The sequence below is a fragment of the Phyllostomus discolor genome, chromosome X, assembly GCF_004126475.2.
Source record: "Phyllostomus discolor isolate MPI-MPIP mPhyDis1 chromosome X, mPhyDis1.pri.v3, whole genome shotgun sequence".
In the NCBI taxonomy this organism is placed as follows: Eukaryota; Metazoa; Chordata; class Mammalia; order Chiroptera; family Phyllostomidae; genus Phyllostomus; species Phyllostomus discolor.
This window is the reverse complement of record NC_050198.1, coordinates 17,975,465-17,992,922: the sequence shown is the minus strand read 5'-3', so window position 1 is coordinate 17,992,922 and position 17,458 is coordinate 17,975,465. Positions and strand designations below refer to the sequence as shown.

General features: G+C 39.0%; 1 protein-coding gene across 1 annotated transcript in view; it reads left to right on the top strand.

Annotated features, from left to right (window-relative positions):
• DMD (dystrophin) overlaps positions 1-17,458 on the top strand; it is a 1,951,120-nt gene that overhangs the window by 447,431 nt on the left and 1,486,231 nt on the right. The gene's annotated exons all lie outside the window — the stretch shown is intronic.

Below are 17,458 nucleotides of genomic sequence, written 5' to 3'. Positions count from 1 at the left end.
AACAGTTCTAAGCAAGGGACTTGCTGCCCGGTCTCCGCAGCGACGGACTTAATAGTCTTCTTCCTGTATAGAACATGTAAAATTGGTTCACGTGTATGAGCGCTGTTACTATAAGGGAGCAATTTTTGAGTAAGAGTTCAGTTGCCAATTTACACCCATTGGTAATCTGTTTTAAACCTTGGGTCAGTTTGGTATGCCTCTTGATTTTCCTAGTACCATTCCTCCTGGTGTGAGTTAGCAATCTGAATTTCCCTTAAATAGTAAATGGAAGCCCTGGCTTTATCTAGACACAAGACTGTTTTCAACATGGAGTTTCTGCAGTTGTGTAGATGTAATTGTTCCCATTTTAACCCTTGAACCTGAATTCAAATCCTGACTCACTCTGTTATTTTACATACATTCTTTAAACTCTTTGGTCCTCAGTGTGCTTATAGCTGTATCAAAGGATTAATAATCCTACCCTGAGAATTTTTCTTGAAGGATACAAATGGAACTTGTTAAATTTACTATTGTGCTTGGCACATAACAAGTTCCCAGTAAATAGTAGCGTTTACTATTATTAAAAGCTATATAAAGTTTAATGCAGGAATAGCTGTACGTTTTGGATCACATACACGGGGGGACCCCCAAAACCCGGGATTTATTTATGAAAAATTGTGTATTTATTCTTACATGTTTAAACTTCAGTTGCTTTCAAAGTAGTCTCCATTTGATGCAATACACCCACTGAGCCATTTTTCCACTGCTCAAAACAGTTTTGGAACTTGTCAATTTTGATGCTTTTTAGTGTTTCTGCTGGTTTTCGTTTCACCTCTTCCACATAGCACAATATTTCCCTTTGAAGACTTTTTTCATCTGGGGAAACCAAAGTCACTCAGGGCGAGATCGGGTGAATAAGGAGGGTGGGGCACAGGGGTCATGCCGTTTTGTGTCAAAAAGTGCTGAACACTCAGTGTGTTGTAGGCAGGTGTGCTCATAAATCACCCATCATGAAATGGGCAAACACATTGAAAGAGTCTTGAAAGAAATTCACAAAAGCCGAATGCCGCCTCTCACAACAAGGCCAGATGGTACACTGATACAGATGGGATCCCAGAACACTCACCTAGTGGGGGAAGCCTGTACCACAAGGGGCCCACACTCCAGAAGATAATTCCATTTTTTGGGGGGTACCCCCTTGTATACAGTCACCTAATTTATATTTTCTGGGTCACTGTTCGGCTCTCAAACTTGAGCCTGTGTTAGAATCGTCTGGAGAGGTTGTTAAACACCCTGATTCCTGGGTCTCACCATTAGAGTTGTTGAGTTAGTAGATTGGGGGGTGAAGGCCAAGGTCCTGCCTTTCTTACAAGCTTTCAGAAAAGGCCTGCGCTGCTTGTTCTCCAACCACAGTTTCAGTGGCTCGGTCCTAGAGTGCCGCTGTACCACTGGCTAATCATCAGAACCTCCTGGGCAGCTTCTGAATATATACACATTCCCCAAACATACTGAATCAAAATTTGAGGAAGCTCTAAAGAGAAACAAACAAACAAACAAAGAACAAAATTTGAGGAAGTTCAAAAACAGTCCAATGGAAAACTGTTCCCTGGACCTAAAGAACTTTAGAACCAGTGGTTCTAAAACTTTTGTGTGCACATCAATAACGCAGAGGTCTTGTTAAAGTGCAGATTGCTGGGCTCCATCCCCAGCATTACCGATTAAGTAGGTTCGGGGAAGGACCTGAGATTTTGTATTTTTAACAGGTTCCCAGGCGATGCCTGTTGATGCTGGGCTGGACCCACACTTTGGGAAATCTAGCCTCCCCTACACCACTGCTTCTGAACTCATTTTTGAATCAAGGAACTGTTTGAGATTTTGCTGGATGTTGCAGGTCTTCTTTAAAAAATGAGCATAGTTTGCATATATTTTCCAGTGTTCATGTATCCTCTGAAGGCTATTCATGATCCTTGCGTGGAATCTGGTCTCCAGGTAGAACACCTTTGGATAATATAGCCCAGGTTAGGAATGTAATTCTTTAGAGCTCTTTGCAACTGTGTGTAAACATGTCAGTATGCCATAGACTTTTTACCCCAGTGCCAATATACCAGGACCAAAAATCAGGTTAGTAGCTGTATAAAGAAAAACACTTTTAGCCCTGGCTGGTGTGGTTCAGTGGATTGGGTGCTGGCCTGCCAACCAAAGGATCGCGGGTTCTATTCCCAGTTGGGGCATATGCTTGGGTTGTGGTCCTGGTCCCCAGTAGGGGGCGTGTGAGAGGCAACCACACATTGATGCCTCTCTCCCTTCCCCTCGCTCTAAAAAAAATACTTTTAAATCTAAGAATAAAGACTTATTTTTATAGCTTGCTAGAAAACAATTTGCAGATTTGGGAAAATAATTGTTAATTCCAAAAATACTTCTAAGTAGTAATATATTTATAAATTCATATTTGTGTTATATACTGTTTGTATCTCTTATTTTTACTCTTTAAGGCTATCTTCATGCTGTCTCTCTCTCCTGAAGGAAAAATATTTTTATTAATGAAATCAGTAGGCTACAGAATGACACAGCCTATTAACTTCAACAGAAACAATTTGCAGATTTGGTAAAAATAATAGTTAATTCATTGAACATCTTAGACTATATTACATAGACTCTCTGACTGTATTACATATCCAGGTCATGATCATAGTGAGATTCTGATTGTTTTATAAATAACTACATGATTCATTCCTGTACATACATTTTTGAAATTACGAATATCTTGAGAAAACTTTTTTCTTATTAAGAATTAAAAAGTAACTAACTGCCCCACTTGGGCCAATACAAACACCTGTATATTCATAATGCCTTTTATTTCTGAAAGCACATCCGCGGCCTGTAGCCAAGAATTCATTTCATTGAAGGGAGCGTTTGACAGGCGGTATTGAAGTTGTAAACACTTTGAACTCATTACAGCGTCTCACCACAGGAACTGCACTGTCATTGAAGACTCACTGTCTGCAAAACCGTCATGCCGACAATTATTTTTACCTTTGCCTGAAAATGTGTCTTTATACTCCAAGGCATTTCGAAAGATGAGGAAGCTAAGGTGGCTGCAGGCATTCCCTTAGTTCCGCAAGTACAGTGTTGATGCAGAGCAAGATCAGAACCTCGGATATGTATGTTTCAACTTAAAGTATTGGTTGATCATCGTGGCAGTGGTTTTATTAAGAGGTTTCCTGAGGGTGCACGTTTGAAGTCACAAAAAGCATTGTAAGTTTCATCATTGATGGGCTGAACGGGAAACATTTTTCCTCTTCTGTTTTTTTCTTTCTTGCCAACTGCAGTGGAGACCAAAGATGACTGAGTTTGCCACCTTTAATCCCTTGTGAAAGCGAACAAAGACTGATTGTTAAGTTACACTAGCCATCTCAAACTTACATACATGCAGGAGTCATGCAGGTACACTCACTGCACGAAACAGCCAGGCGTGACGTTGTGTCCGCGTTGATCTGGAAAACATCATTCACGGGCACGCACGGCTCAGTGCACGGGAGAGCGGCTCTCCGTCACTGCCCCGCAGTTAAGGAGCAGTGCTCTGGATGGGCATCTCTTCAAATGTTTGACATGTTTAAGGAAGAAAAATATTCATTCGAAGGCTGGTGATAGTAGTCCAGACAAGAGGTGATCATATCTGAAACTAGGGTAGTGACAAGGTACATGGAGAAGATTGATTGTGATAAGAGGATTGATAGATGGGACTTAGCAAATGATTGGATATGACAGAGTAAGGAAGTGAAGGATGCCAAAGTGATATTTACGCTAATGTGTTAGGTGTGTGACTAAGAAATCCAGTAGGAATAACAAGGTGTGGGGAGGAGGCAGAGGGATTGAGTTCAGTTTTTTTCTTAAGATTTTATTCATTTCATTTTTAGAGACAGGGGAAGGGAGGGAGAAAGAGGGAGAGAAACATCAATGTGTGGTTGATTCTCATGCCCCCCACCCCCTGGAGACCTGACCCACAACCCAGGCATGTGCCCTGATTGGGAATTGAACCGGCAACCCTTTGGTTTGCAGGCCAGTGCTCAATCCACTGAGCCACACCAGCCAGGGCTGGGTTCAGGTTTTGATAGGTCTCATTTAATATGCCATGACAAAATGTCCAGTAGACCTTTGTGTCCATGAATATGAATCTTAGAAGGTAGATTTTGTCTTATAGAATAGATAATCTTCAGCATATTTAGTGGTTGAACCCATGGGAGAATGGGTCATTTAAGAAGGCGATGATATAAAAATCATATAGTCCAGGGAGACCAAAAAGGAGGAGACAGAGAGGGAGGAGTATGATCATGAGAGGAGCACCTCAGTACTAAATGCCACCAAAAACTTGAGTAAGATGTGGATTACACTAGTTTATTGGATGTAGCGAATGTATTCCCTTTGGGCCTCAGGTTCTTTATCTGTAAAATGGAGATAATACATTTACACCATAGGATTGTCATGACAATTCAGTGAATGATTAAATGTATCAGTTTTACAGATAAGACATTGAAAACCCCAAAAAGATTACTGACTCGCCCATTGCCACACGTGTGGGAAGCAGCCAGGCTACTTCTCTTGCATCTACTGCTCAATGCCTTTCTTGCTGGTGTCCTTATAATGTACTCCCCAGTTTATCAGTACTTGGGTATAATTCCCGAAGCTTTTTCCCTTGTTTACTCTTTTCCTAAACCCTTGGGATTCTGTTGCCGAGCTTTTCACCTGGGTGTCTATACATCCAGTATTTCAGACTGTGGCCTTGACCACTGCTTACAAATTTCATGATCACCTCCCGGTCTTCTCCGCCTCCCAGCTTTTCTCCTCCTCACTGGGACGTCTTGACCAATAATATTCACCCTTCCTGCATAATCTTGATTGTGGCAGCTGAACACGGACTTGACTCCCTGTTCTAACGGAATTCTTGGGCTTTCTGACTTATTTTATTCTGTTGGTATTCATATTCTCATAGGCTCCAAGAATCTTTACTAAAATATCTACTTTTTCTTAGAACCAAGTAAACATGTTATTCTTCCCTCCTAAAAGAATCTAAGACATATTAGATGGATTGTGTCATAACCACGGCATGACGTGAGCCAAAAGAAGTCACGCAAGGGCCAGAATGGAGAGTTCTGTTCCTGAAGTATAGATGGTAGGCAGGCAGCCCGTGCCGCGTGCTGGCCTGGGATTGGCCAGGCACGGCAGGCTTAGCTACAGCATCACAGGCCATTTGACTGAGCAGGTCTTTAGTTGGGGTTGAGTGACATCAAGAAATGGGTCACCTGATGTGGAACACAGGTTCTGAAAATGTGGTAATGTGAAGTTGAGGTACTTCAGCTTTGGCTTGACAAGCTTATTTAAAAAGTTCTACACTGGTCATTTTTTAAAGCTTTATTGAGAGAGAATTTACACACAATACAATTCACCTATTTAAAGAGTACAATTCAGGCCTCCCCAGTATAGTCACAGGACTGTACAACCGAATCTCTTGTGGGCACTATACCTCTTGGAGATATAATAAAATCTATGGAGTCTCTCTCATGCCCATTTGTACAAACATAAAATAGTTTGTATATAATTTCAGAGGATTCATGGACCCGTCGAAAGCCCATTGATGTGCCCAGGAGTAGTACTCTTTCAGGCAAATTTTATCTATATTAAAGTATTAAAGGAGGCGTTCCTTTAGATTTTATAACCTTGCAAGCAGGTAGAGTTGAACACTGTTGATAATTCTGTGGATTCCTGGTAATCAACTCTGGTGATGATACCCCATGAATGAAAACAGTGTATATGATAAGTCTGGCTTCTAATGTGTCAGGCTTTGCTATTTTGAAGAGGGCAAAGACAGCTTTAGTATCCTTACAGAGAGTGACAAGGATTTGAAAGAAAAACATTGGGATTTATGAAACTCCGGAGGCCAATTGTAGATAGTTAGATAATACATTTATCATTCTGTGAAGCGTATTTTGACCTAGAAATGTCAGTGCAATTGCCCTTAGAGTCACAATTCTTTATTGCATGACTTTACTTGAAAAAAGGAAATAAGTATTGTAGCAATACCAGCGCCATGGGTTGTAATAAGTAATTGTTTTCTTTCTTATTCAGTTATCATTGTTACCTAGTCTACTACTATCCTGGAACATTGAACATAAGGCACCAGTCTCTTTCTCAGCGCCTACTCAAATCTCTACTTTTTGTTTATTTAAGGACTGTAGAAAGTATACTATCGAATCTCTTCACACACATGCACATAGCATGAGCTAATTTTACAAAGCCCGAGTTTCAGGATAAGACAGAACTTGCTTTGGATCTCGGAGCATCTTTGTAGTCCCCGGGTGATCTAAGGTGTGCCCTGTAAACACGTAGGAATTCATCTCTAACCTTGGGATCATGAGTCTTTCCAACAGGACTGAGAAGGATCATGAATAATGTGTGGGTGGAACTTAAAGTGTGCCCTGTACTCTGTCAGAGACCGAGAGGTAGTGAATGCAGATGCACAATTGTCTTATTAAAAAGCCTTCTCAGGTTTTTTCCCTTTTCCATGCCATAGACTTTATGCTTTTCTGTTGTTTCTTTTTAGGATTATGTAATGCTCTAGGTATAATAGTAGTAATAATAATAATAATACACCAAGAAAGCAAAAAAAAATCACCTCAAATCCTCATACCCAGAGATAAATATTGTTATTACTTTGGTAAAAGTTTATTTCTCTTTCCCTTTCACATTAGTAATAATAATTGTTACTGTGTTTGATAATAATTTATTTCTCTTTCCCTCCCCAACTCCTCTCTCTCATATATTAATGTAAAAATTATATGTATCTTTTCTGACTTGAGAAATATTTATCTTTCTCTTTTCCACCGATATTGTAAATCTCTCCCTCTCAGTAAACACATTCTCAAACCATGGAACCAGTCCTTTCTTGCTACCATTTCCCAGCCCAAGTCAGGATAAGCTCAGTTATGTGTCTGTAACAAAACTCCCGATATCTCAGGGACTGAAAACAATGGAATTTTTTTCTCACCAAATTTCATGTCACTGTACATTTGTTGAGGTCTCAGTTCATTGTGTCTGTTCAGGGACTCTGGTCATCTCAACACGAACGTTGAGAACATGAGCGAACATGTTTAACCATACGAGAGCCCATAAAGCTTCTGGTTAGAAGTGGCACGCGTCCCTTCTGTTCACATTTCATTTGGTGAAGCTGGTCGGTCATGTGGCTGCTGCTGGGTTGAAGGGGGCGGAGTCAAAGATGCCGTCAGGAACCTGGGATAAGATAATGGCACTTCTGTGAACAGAGTTAATGTCAACCACATCTCTCAAAGCTGGCGTCGGTTAAAGCACAGAGTGCTGGGGTGCAGAGCCAGTTTCTAATCCCATAGGTCTAAGAGCAAGACCAGATAAATGGCCTTTCTAACAATTTCCCTGGTAGTGTTGATGCTACTGGGCTGGGGACCGCACTGAGAGAACCACGGCCCTAAATGAAAAGCTCTCCTCTGCCCTGGCTGGTGTAGCTCAGTGGATTGAGCTCGGGCTGCGAACCAAAGGGTCGCTGGTTCGATTCCCAGTCAGGGCACATGCCTGGGTTGCAGGCCAGGTCCCCAGTAGGGGGCATGTGACAGGCAACCACACATTGATATTTCTCTCTCTCTCTTTCTCCTCCCTTCCCCTCTCTATAAAAATAAATAAATAAAAAATTTAAAAAGCTCTCCTCATATCATTTTAATACTTCTGCAGTGGCACTTAAACTGTCCACGATCTCATTTCAACCACCATTTCTCAATATTCCAAATTTATCTCCGTCTCCAGCTATAGGGTAAATGGAGGCAGGCTGGCTTCCTCACCCGGATGTCTGGGCAACTAAAATAAGCTGTGTTCTCATAGCCTCGAGGCTGCTTCTGATCAACGGATCCCATAACCTTGAGTGGGCTCGCATGCGCAGAATCTTGCTATATGACACGATGTTCTGGTACCCCCCAGCTTTGTCTGTATTTAGTACATAAGAGATCCAGGGGCTCCCCACTGGGGAACATGCTGGGGGGCAGGAGACATGCAGAGACATACAGGGACATGCAGGGGAACACACAGCTTGCAGCGTGCATGGCTCGCCCACCCCTGAATAAAGGCGTGTCAAGCATCCCCACGGCACCTTGCGTTTTCTTCCATCTGCCTGAATCCCGTGGACCTGTCTGGCCTTAAATGGTCGCAACCCACCAACTGTCAGTGTTTTAAAAACTTCTTGAAATGTCTCTAGCTTTTCTCTTCTTCTGGCCCAGTTTAATTACTGTAGCCTTCATGTAGATCTTTTCGGAATCATTCCAGCTAGAATTATTCCCCGTGCCTTTTCTTTCTTGGTCTTCTATGAATATGACTGTATTTTATGTCTGTGGAACTTCAAAGTACAGAACACGTCTTCAGAAGACCAAGTGGTTCATATGTTTCCAATGGGAGGGATTACAGGGGTTTGTTATGGTAATCTCGTACACGTGTTTTCTCTCCCAGCCTTATAAGCTACTTTAAGGTGCTGTCTGTATCGTATGGTTTAAGTAAAGCGATCATTAAAACACTTACAATGTTCTTTTTTCATTCCCAATACTGGCCTACTCCGGTAAGTAGACACTGAGCCATAAAACATACTTCAGGTCTCCATTCTTGTCTTCAGAGTTGCATGCACAGTGGTGCAGCACCGGACCTGGAGCTAGACTGCCTGGCTCAAAGCCAACTTGGCCATTTTTTAGCCCCATTAAATTATTCAAACATCTTAATCTCCTTGCAACATCTCTTTCTCATTGAGAAAACGAAGGTGACAATTATATTCGTGTCATAGGGCTATTGCGAAGGTTAAATGACTTGGTGGACTTGAAACATTTATTGGCAAGGCGTGAGCACCCGATCACTGGTAACCATGATAATGGTTGAACATCCCAAGTGCACCTTCTATAATCAAAGTTGCCAAATTTGCCTGTTTGGTCCCTTGATGTCTTAAAAACTGAGTTCTCCCTCATTCTATCAAAAGTGCCTTCTCAAAAGTCACTAAATAGATCTTAATTGAATTTCTGGGTGAATTTCACACCCTTCCTTTCGAGAGATTGACTTCTATGAATTTGGGACAGCTCAGCACTCTGACATTCCATCCATGTCTGTATATGGCTACCTTCATACCTGCGTCTCCATCTTTAGTTTCATCCATCCCTCTGTCTGATACAGCATCTACTTCTGTGTCCTAGCTCTCATCTGCTTTGTTGAATCCCCTGCTTTGTGTTCAAATTTGCTCTTATCCTTGGTAAGTTCTCTTGTCTGCAGAGGCTTTCATCCATTGACTTTAATATCTGCATTACCAGTTCTGCTCTGTTACCAGCAGTGTCAGAAGAGAACCCTGATCAGTTTGCTAAAATAGCTAATATTTAATGTGAGCTTACGCTGTGCGAGACACTTTTTCTGAAGTTTCTTGTTTTAAGCTTTACAACCACTTGCAGGACGAGATGCTGTTATCTCCATATTTACAATGTATAATAGAAATCAAGTCTTGAAGAGAGATAAAGGAATTGTCCCATATCGTATAGGCAACCAATAAGACGTGGAGAATGGATTTGAAACTCGGAGTGTTTAACTTCAGAGGCCGTATGACTATTATTTTAGAACATCTGCATAGATGCTTTCCCTTGATAAATGAGTGATGATTTTAAGAGCCAAAGGACTTTGTTTGCGTTAAATTCCATCAGCCAAAACGAAGCTCACTTTTATTCCTGTGACTATCAGTAACATTATCGGGTACCTAGAAAACAAAGTCCAAACTTCAAACCAAGTCACGGAAAACCTTCAGTGATCTTGGCTTAGTCAAGTTTATTTCAGTTTGGCCCATATTTTGTTTGAGCTCACATCAAATTGGTTGAATTACAATTTCTTGAAATGTCTGCAGGATTTTGCTTCTCCTGGCCCAATTGAAGCAGTATCTATTCCATCTGATGCCTTTACTGAATCTCCGGCTTAAGGGTTTAATTTTCTTAAAATTTTAGTTACATTAGTCGGATCCCTGATCAAAAATTTTGACTTCTGATTTTCCTACCGCTGGACCTTATTCCTGCTCTTTTTGTGTTCATGGCGAGAAATTCTCTCTCTCTCCTATACTCAACTCTATTGAACACAAGGCTGCCAAACTTTTACTGGAATGCTGTTTTAATCGTGTGGCTTCTCTGTTTAAAAATACTTAGTAGCTCCCCACCACCTCTATTCAAAACTCCAGACTCAGTAATTACCAGTATTTTTTTTACAGTCTTTCTAGATTCTATTGTTTCCTTTAGTCCAGGGGTGTCAAACCCATTTTCACCAGGGGCCACATCAGCTTCGCAGTTGCCTTCAAAGGCCTTAAGGTAACGTTAGGACTGTATACATGTAACTGCTCCTTAACTAGAGGCAAGGAGCTCGGCGCTGCCACTGGGTAGAAACAAGGTGCCAGGCTGGATAAAACAAGATGGAGGGCCAGGTTTGGCCCCGCGGGCCTTGTGTTTGTCACCTGGGCTCTAGTCACATATGTCTTACCACTCTCATTAGCTGTAATCATGGGACAGGCTCTCTATCATTTTCCAAATGCAGGAATCTTATTTTACTTTATGTTATTGAGATGTAATTCACATATTATATTAGTTTTAAGAGTACAATATAACAACTTCATATTTGTGTATATTGCAAAGTGATTACCACAATAAATCTAGTGAACATCCTTCACCATACATTGTTTCTTTTTTTTAATATGACAGGGACTCATTGATAAATATAATTCAACATTTATACTATTGCCTGGAAAGCCTTTATTCTAGCCTCTAATTCTGGTTCCTGTTGAAGTCCTCTATCTTCTTCCTGGAACCTTAAAATATATTTTGGTTCTACTTCTTTTTTTTTTTTCCTGATGTATTTTAACTACCATGGACTGGATTATAAAGTTTCACATTTATTTAAAGCCACTTTACATTTTATTTATTTACTTTTTAAGAGATTTAATGAATTTATTTTTAGAGGGGAAAGGAGGGAGAAACAGAGGGAAAAATACATTGATGTGAGAAACATTAGTTGGTTGCCTCTCACGCACCCCCTACTGGGGACCTGGCCCACAACCCAGGCATGTGCCCTGATCTGGAATCGAACCTGTGACCTTTCAGTTCACAGGCTGCCTCTCAATGCACTGAGCCAGGGTTAAAGGCATCTTACATTTTAACATGTGGACCCGATGGCTGCAGTTTAAATCAGCTGTAATTGTTTAGCCAGATGTTAGGTATAGGCTCAGGATTAGGCCCATATAGAGCAGAGGCTGTGTCATAAATGTTTTAATTTTGCCAGAATTTTAGAAAATTATTCAGTACCCGGTAGGTACTATATGAATGTTTTTAAAAAATGTTGAATGGCTTGCAGAAATGACTTGCCAATGCTAAATAAGAGAGGTAAGGGAATATCATATTCAATTAACACAGTAAAAAACGGAAAATTCTGTTTTCTGAGATTCTTAGTATGAAAAGCACTCTGAGGTAACTACACAAAGGTACAGTCCTTCACCTTAATGATTATGATACTCTGTTACAGTCAGTGTGCTTTTTAGCAGAAGTTAAAGGAAAGGGAGTCTGCCAAGATAATCTCTGAAACTGTGGAAATGTTATAGGTCAATATTTGGGGAAGTTAAAGAGAAGAGATGAAAGAATACCCGGCTTCTCTCAGGGAATGATTTAACATGCCAGGCTGCCACAAGTCAGTTTTTGAAATGAGGCCAAATATAAACATACAGATAAGTCAGCCAAAATATTTATTAGCATGAAATGGTCCTGAAGTTGAAATCCTAGATTAATGGTGGAGCTTGTGCCAGAAGACTACCTATTTGGCACTTTTACTTTCCCCTGTAACGCAGCACATGCCATGAAGTACTGCGCATGCCTGATTACGTGCCTGTAGCCTTTGCAAGAATGTAAACTCCATGGAAAAAGCATCCATGGACTCTTTGGTTCAGTTTCGCCCTTGCACCTACCTCAGTCCCTGGAAAGTGGTAGGCGTTCAGTAAATATTTCCTGAATGAATGGACACAAAAAAAGGATTTCCCTTAGGCCAACTAAAGTAGAAAGACTATCAAAGTATTTAAGGCGGTTATGGTCAAGCTCAGGTTTTCTGCCTAAGAACTGAGGAAAGGGAAGGAGGATTAAAAAGTGATGAAAGAAACCTACGAGGAATAAACAGGTCCAAACAGGAAGTTGCCAAGTTAAGAGGCTTAAGAAAATACAGGCAGATGAGGAACAGGAACATTCTCTCTTCTGGAAATTACATATTTTCAAAAATAACTGCTTTACTGAATGCTTGTCAATTAACAGCGTGAGTATCACATTCTCTCATAGGCCAAGGTGAACTCTCTGATCAGACAGGTTTTGTTGCTAACACAATTTAACTCAGTTTAGGATATCAATATGATATTTATATGGGCTACTGTTCTCTAAGTTCAAATAAGTCAGCTCTGTATAAAAAGCAGTCATGGATTTCATGACTTGAGCCAGCTTTAGGGAAACTACTGTTGTTAAACCTGCCCCAAACTACCAATGTAGAGTGGACTCAGTTTATGAAAAGACGTGTGTATGTATACGTTGCATGTACCAATACTTTATTATATTTTGTCCACATGCAACAGTGGCTTGTATCTGTTTATCATTTCTTCTTTGCTTATTTATCTTATACATGCAATAGCTATTTGCTTCTCAAAATTGTCCTCTGGTGTGTCTGGCAAGCTTCCTAACAAGAAATTTGAAAGCAGTTTTACATTAAAATCACATTTTTGAATTTTCATATTCCTAGGCAGGTTTTAATGTAAGCTGTATAAAAGCAGAGAAGTAGTGCGTCATATGCTAGTTGTCAGTTTCCAATGAAGGGTAAACATTTATCAGCTTCAGTAACAATTCCTGCCTAACTGCGCACTGTCGTTTTCTAGAAATAATGATTGATAGCGGCCTCTCCTTAGAAATATAAAGTGCATGCAATTTACATGCAGCTGAGAAATACAGGCTCATTATTTCTTCCTGACAGGCAGTAATCGCTTTATAAACTATGGAGATTTCATTACCAAAAAAGTTATTTAAGTTTAAAACAAAAGTCTGGTCAGACTTGTATGCAGTGTATTTTCTAATAGTTTGTCTTTCACTGGGGCCTAATTTGGCAAATGACAGTGAGTTGGAATGTGTTTTAAAGGTTAATGTGCGTATATGTGTGCATATCATGGGTATAATAGACATTTGTAAAATGATGAAGACACACTCATCAATAAATACTTCAATTCTAACACAATTTTTATTTCAGTCATAAAGGGTAACATGCATCCTCAGTTAGAGAAGGCATGCTTGCAGGTATTATCCTATGGAGATATTGATTGGAAAAAGTGGAACGTGGGAAAGTCAATGATTTCATTACTCACTGACAGAGACCAGGCACATCAATGCAGGCAGAGGCCTGCCACAAAAAGAAAAAAAATAATAATTAAGGTGATTATAGAGGTGTAAACAGGACTCTAGTAAATGAATTTGCCAAGTGATCTCGTAAATTGCTTGAACGTGAATCAGAATTTAGAGTCGGAAGTAGCTCTGTACTGCTATGTATAAGCTCAGTGGTCTTGGGAAGCTATTTTTTTAATTTTAAATTTTAAATTTTTTTCAATTAGCGTTGACATACAGTATTGTATTAGTTTCAGGGGTACAGCATAGTGGATAGATAGATAATCATATTCTTTACAAAGTGTTCCCCCGATAGTTCCAGTACCACCAAGCATCATCAAACATAATTATTACACTATTATTGATTATATCCCCTATGCTGTACTTGACATCCCCATGACTGTTTCATAATTACCAATCTGTACTTCTCAATTCAATCACCTTTTTCACCTCCTGGGAGGCCATTTTTATTGTCTAAGTCTCACTGAATTCATCTCTATATAGATCTCATTCCACCTTCTCCACATATTTTTACAAGAGGAATAAGTGAAATAGTGTATTTGAAAATAAGAGACAATGCATAGTGCAACGCAGCGTGACAGCCGGTGCAGAGCGGTTCCAGTACAGATGACAGATAGCGGAGCGTTCTCTCATCGGACCCCCTGCCAATTCCAAGTGTTCATAAATCAGACCCCGTCTCATACTAGTCAAGTCTCACTATGGAAAGTGATATTACCTAAAAGTTCTATCTTACGTTGCAAAAGAATTTGTATCACTGTAAACATTCATGTATTGATTTTACTTCTATTTAGAGGCACCACAGTTTTCTTCTATTATATGAGGAGGTCATTATGTCTTCACCATTTCCAAGATAAATGGAGGGGGGACCCCCCCCCCAAATAGAATTATCTTCTGGAGGGTAGACACCTTGTAGTACAGGCTTCCCCTACTAAGTGAGTGTTTTAGGCTCTCATCTGTATCAGGGTGCCTACTGGTGTTGTTGTGAGAGGCTGCATTTGGCTTCAGTGAATTTCTTTTGAAGACATTTTCAATGCCTTTGTCATTCCGTGATGGGTGATTTATAAGCATCTACCCACACTGCACTGAGTGTTCAGCAATTTTGGATTAAAAACAGCATGACCCCCGTGCCCCGCCCTCCCTATTCACCGGATCTCACCCTGAGCGACCTTTTTTTTGGTTTCACCAATGAAAGAAGTCCTCAAGGGGAAATATTTTGCCGATGTGGAAGAGACAAAACAAAACATAGCAGAAACACTAAAAGGCATCAAAATCATCAAGTTCAAAAACTGTTTTGAGCAGTGGGAAAATGATCTGGATAGGTGTATTGCATCAAATGGAGAGTACTTTGAAGGTGACTGAAGTTTAAACACTGAAGAATAAATACACAATTTTTGATAAACAAAATCCATTTTATGGGCCCCCCTTGTATATCTAAAATCTTTATTCTTTTGGTTCCCTTTATCATCCTGGTAGTCATACTGCCTAGGTCTAGTACAATTGAGGGCTAGGAGTAGGATTCAAATTGTCTGATTCCCATTCATATATTTTCTGAATCCATTAGTCCTTATAACTGTTCTTTATAATAGTAGTTACAAACTTTAAGTTAATGTCTATTAAATTTTATGTTCTTGGTTTTAATATTATTTCAGTTAAGACATTCATAGCAAGATTATATTATAGACTATGAGAGCTATTCTTTCGAGCATCATAACATCTTTTATTATAACAGCTGTATTTTTATACCTTAAATTTCAAGTCATTGGCAAGATATATTTGCTAGGAGCAGTTCATGTGAGTCATGTGATGGTCAACCAGATATCACTTGACATTGACACAAAGTCCACTTTCCATCACTTTTTATGTTTGGTGTTGTGCCACCTGTGTGTTTTTGAACTAGATTCTAGTCCAGAGTATAGATTCTTACTGTACTACATGAACTTATATAAACATAGTATGTGAACTTGTTATGGGAGACATTCACAAGCTACCCTGCAAATATGACATTTTTTAATCTGCCAAACTAATGATCTGATCAAAAAAGAAAATGACTTCTGTTCATTGGTTGGCTCGATAACCCCATAATGTCATAGATAGTTTCTAGTCATGTCATTCATTTCATGTAAATGTCAGATCGCATAGACTCTTCAGGTGTAATAGGTGTGCAGCTTATATAAAAATACATGACAAAAATGCATGATGATATCTTAAAATATTAATTTAGATTAAGATATAACATGTTTTATAGGAATTATATATATTCGAGGGGGAAACTGTCATTAAATACATGGTAGTATTTTTTGGAATTGCAGTACACATATAAACATACAGATACATACATATATATACCCCTAGTCTGATGTATTATAGATATAATGAGATTATAAGTGCATGTCATTTATTGATAGATGTTATGTAGATAGGTAGACAGATCATGCACACAGCAGTGGGAAACCCATTTCAGGCCATACTGTCCGATCTAGTATATTGGAATTTCCAGAACAAGCATGCACATTAGGGACTTCATCAGGAACAGCAGAGACTTTGCTGTTAACTACCATTGCAGAAATGGCTAAGAAGAAAGTTTAGCGTGTCAGCCAAGGATGAAGATTTTTATTGTTTAGTTATTTATTGTGTTACATAGATGTCAGAAAGCAAAAACTATTCACTAAACACTCTCTGTTTAAGGCATTGCGTTTCATGTTGTATTATCTGTTAACTACAATGAAATGTATTTGATATTTACTAGAGGTTTCTGATCCTAAGAACAGGATTCTGATAGCTTTTTCCAACTATTTGAAGATGCTAAAGATCTTGCTGATAATCAACATATGACAAAACTCACTTTCATTTAAATTACATTTCAAAACTTAGGCTTTTGTGATTAGAAAAAGACTTGAATGATTATTGATGTAAACTATAAGAAGATGTTACTATTTTTAATTCACCATCATAGACCTCTGGAATAAGCTGATGATATGACTTAAAGTTATTAATTTGTGCTTAAGGAAATCCTTTGTATCTTGAGACATTTAATGACTGAATAGAGATGATGTTTTAAATGTCTTGGAATATGTGAACTACATAGTTCAGCTGTATAATTTGATCAGTGTTTGTTCATTTTATGGGATGTAATATATTTCACATTGGCTTGATATATTGTTTCAGAGTAAAATTCAATTTAACACATTTTCTTACCTAAATTGTAAATGAATTATGTTAACAACTCCCCTGTGTAAAGGCCCAGACAAAATACATATGGTCAATAACCGTTTTATGTGAAATAATCGTATAAAAAAGCGTACTTTAGTGGACTGCTCTAGACTTGCATATTTCTTCATAAATCAACTTTATGAAAGGGACAGGAACTGAACAGAAATGTACGTGAAGTATTTCAGCTTTAATGGCCTTGTAAATTATGTTCACTTCACCCACTGTATTAACCTCATTTAGTTTCTACAAAAAAAAATGTCTAATTCAATTTGGAGTATATTCTTCTTCTTCTTTTAAAATCACAATTCTTAATTGTATATTTATAATTTTGAATGTTATAAATATTTTTAAGGAACTCCCTCAAGTAAAATTTTGCATTATTTAAGGAATGCATTAAATTTGACTTGTTAGATGTTGAATCTAAGTCTGTCATTTCAAATACGGTAATATATGCTAATCCTTGTAAAAGGTATCTAAAATAAATCTGATCCACCTGTGTATTACAAGTTTAAAAATTTTTAATATAATTTGTATACATGAACATTGAGAATTATAAAAAAACATTTTTTTAAAGATTTTATTTATTTATTTTTAGAGAAGGAATGGAGGGAGAAAGAGAGAAACATCAATGTGCAGTTGCTGGGGGTCATGGCCTGCAACCCAGGCATGTACCCTGGCTGGGAATCGAACCTGTGACACTTTGGTTTGCAGCACGTGCTCAATCCACTGAGCTACTCCAGTCAGGAAAAAACCATTTTCTGTATGTATATTCAACCTGT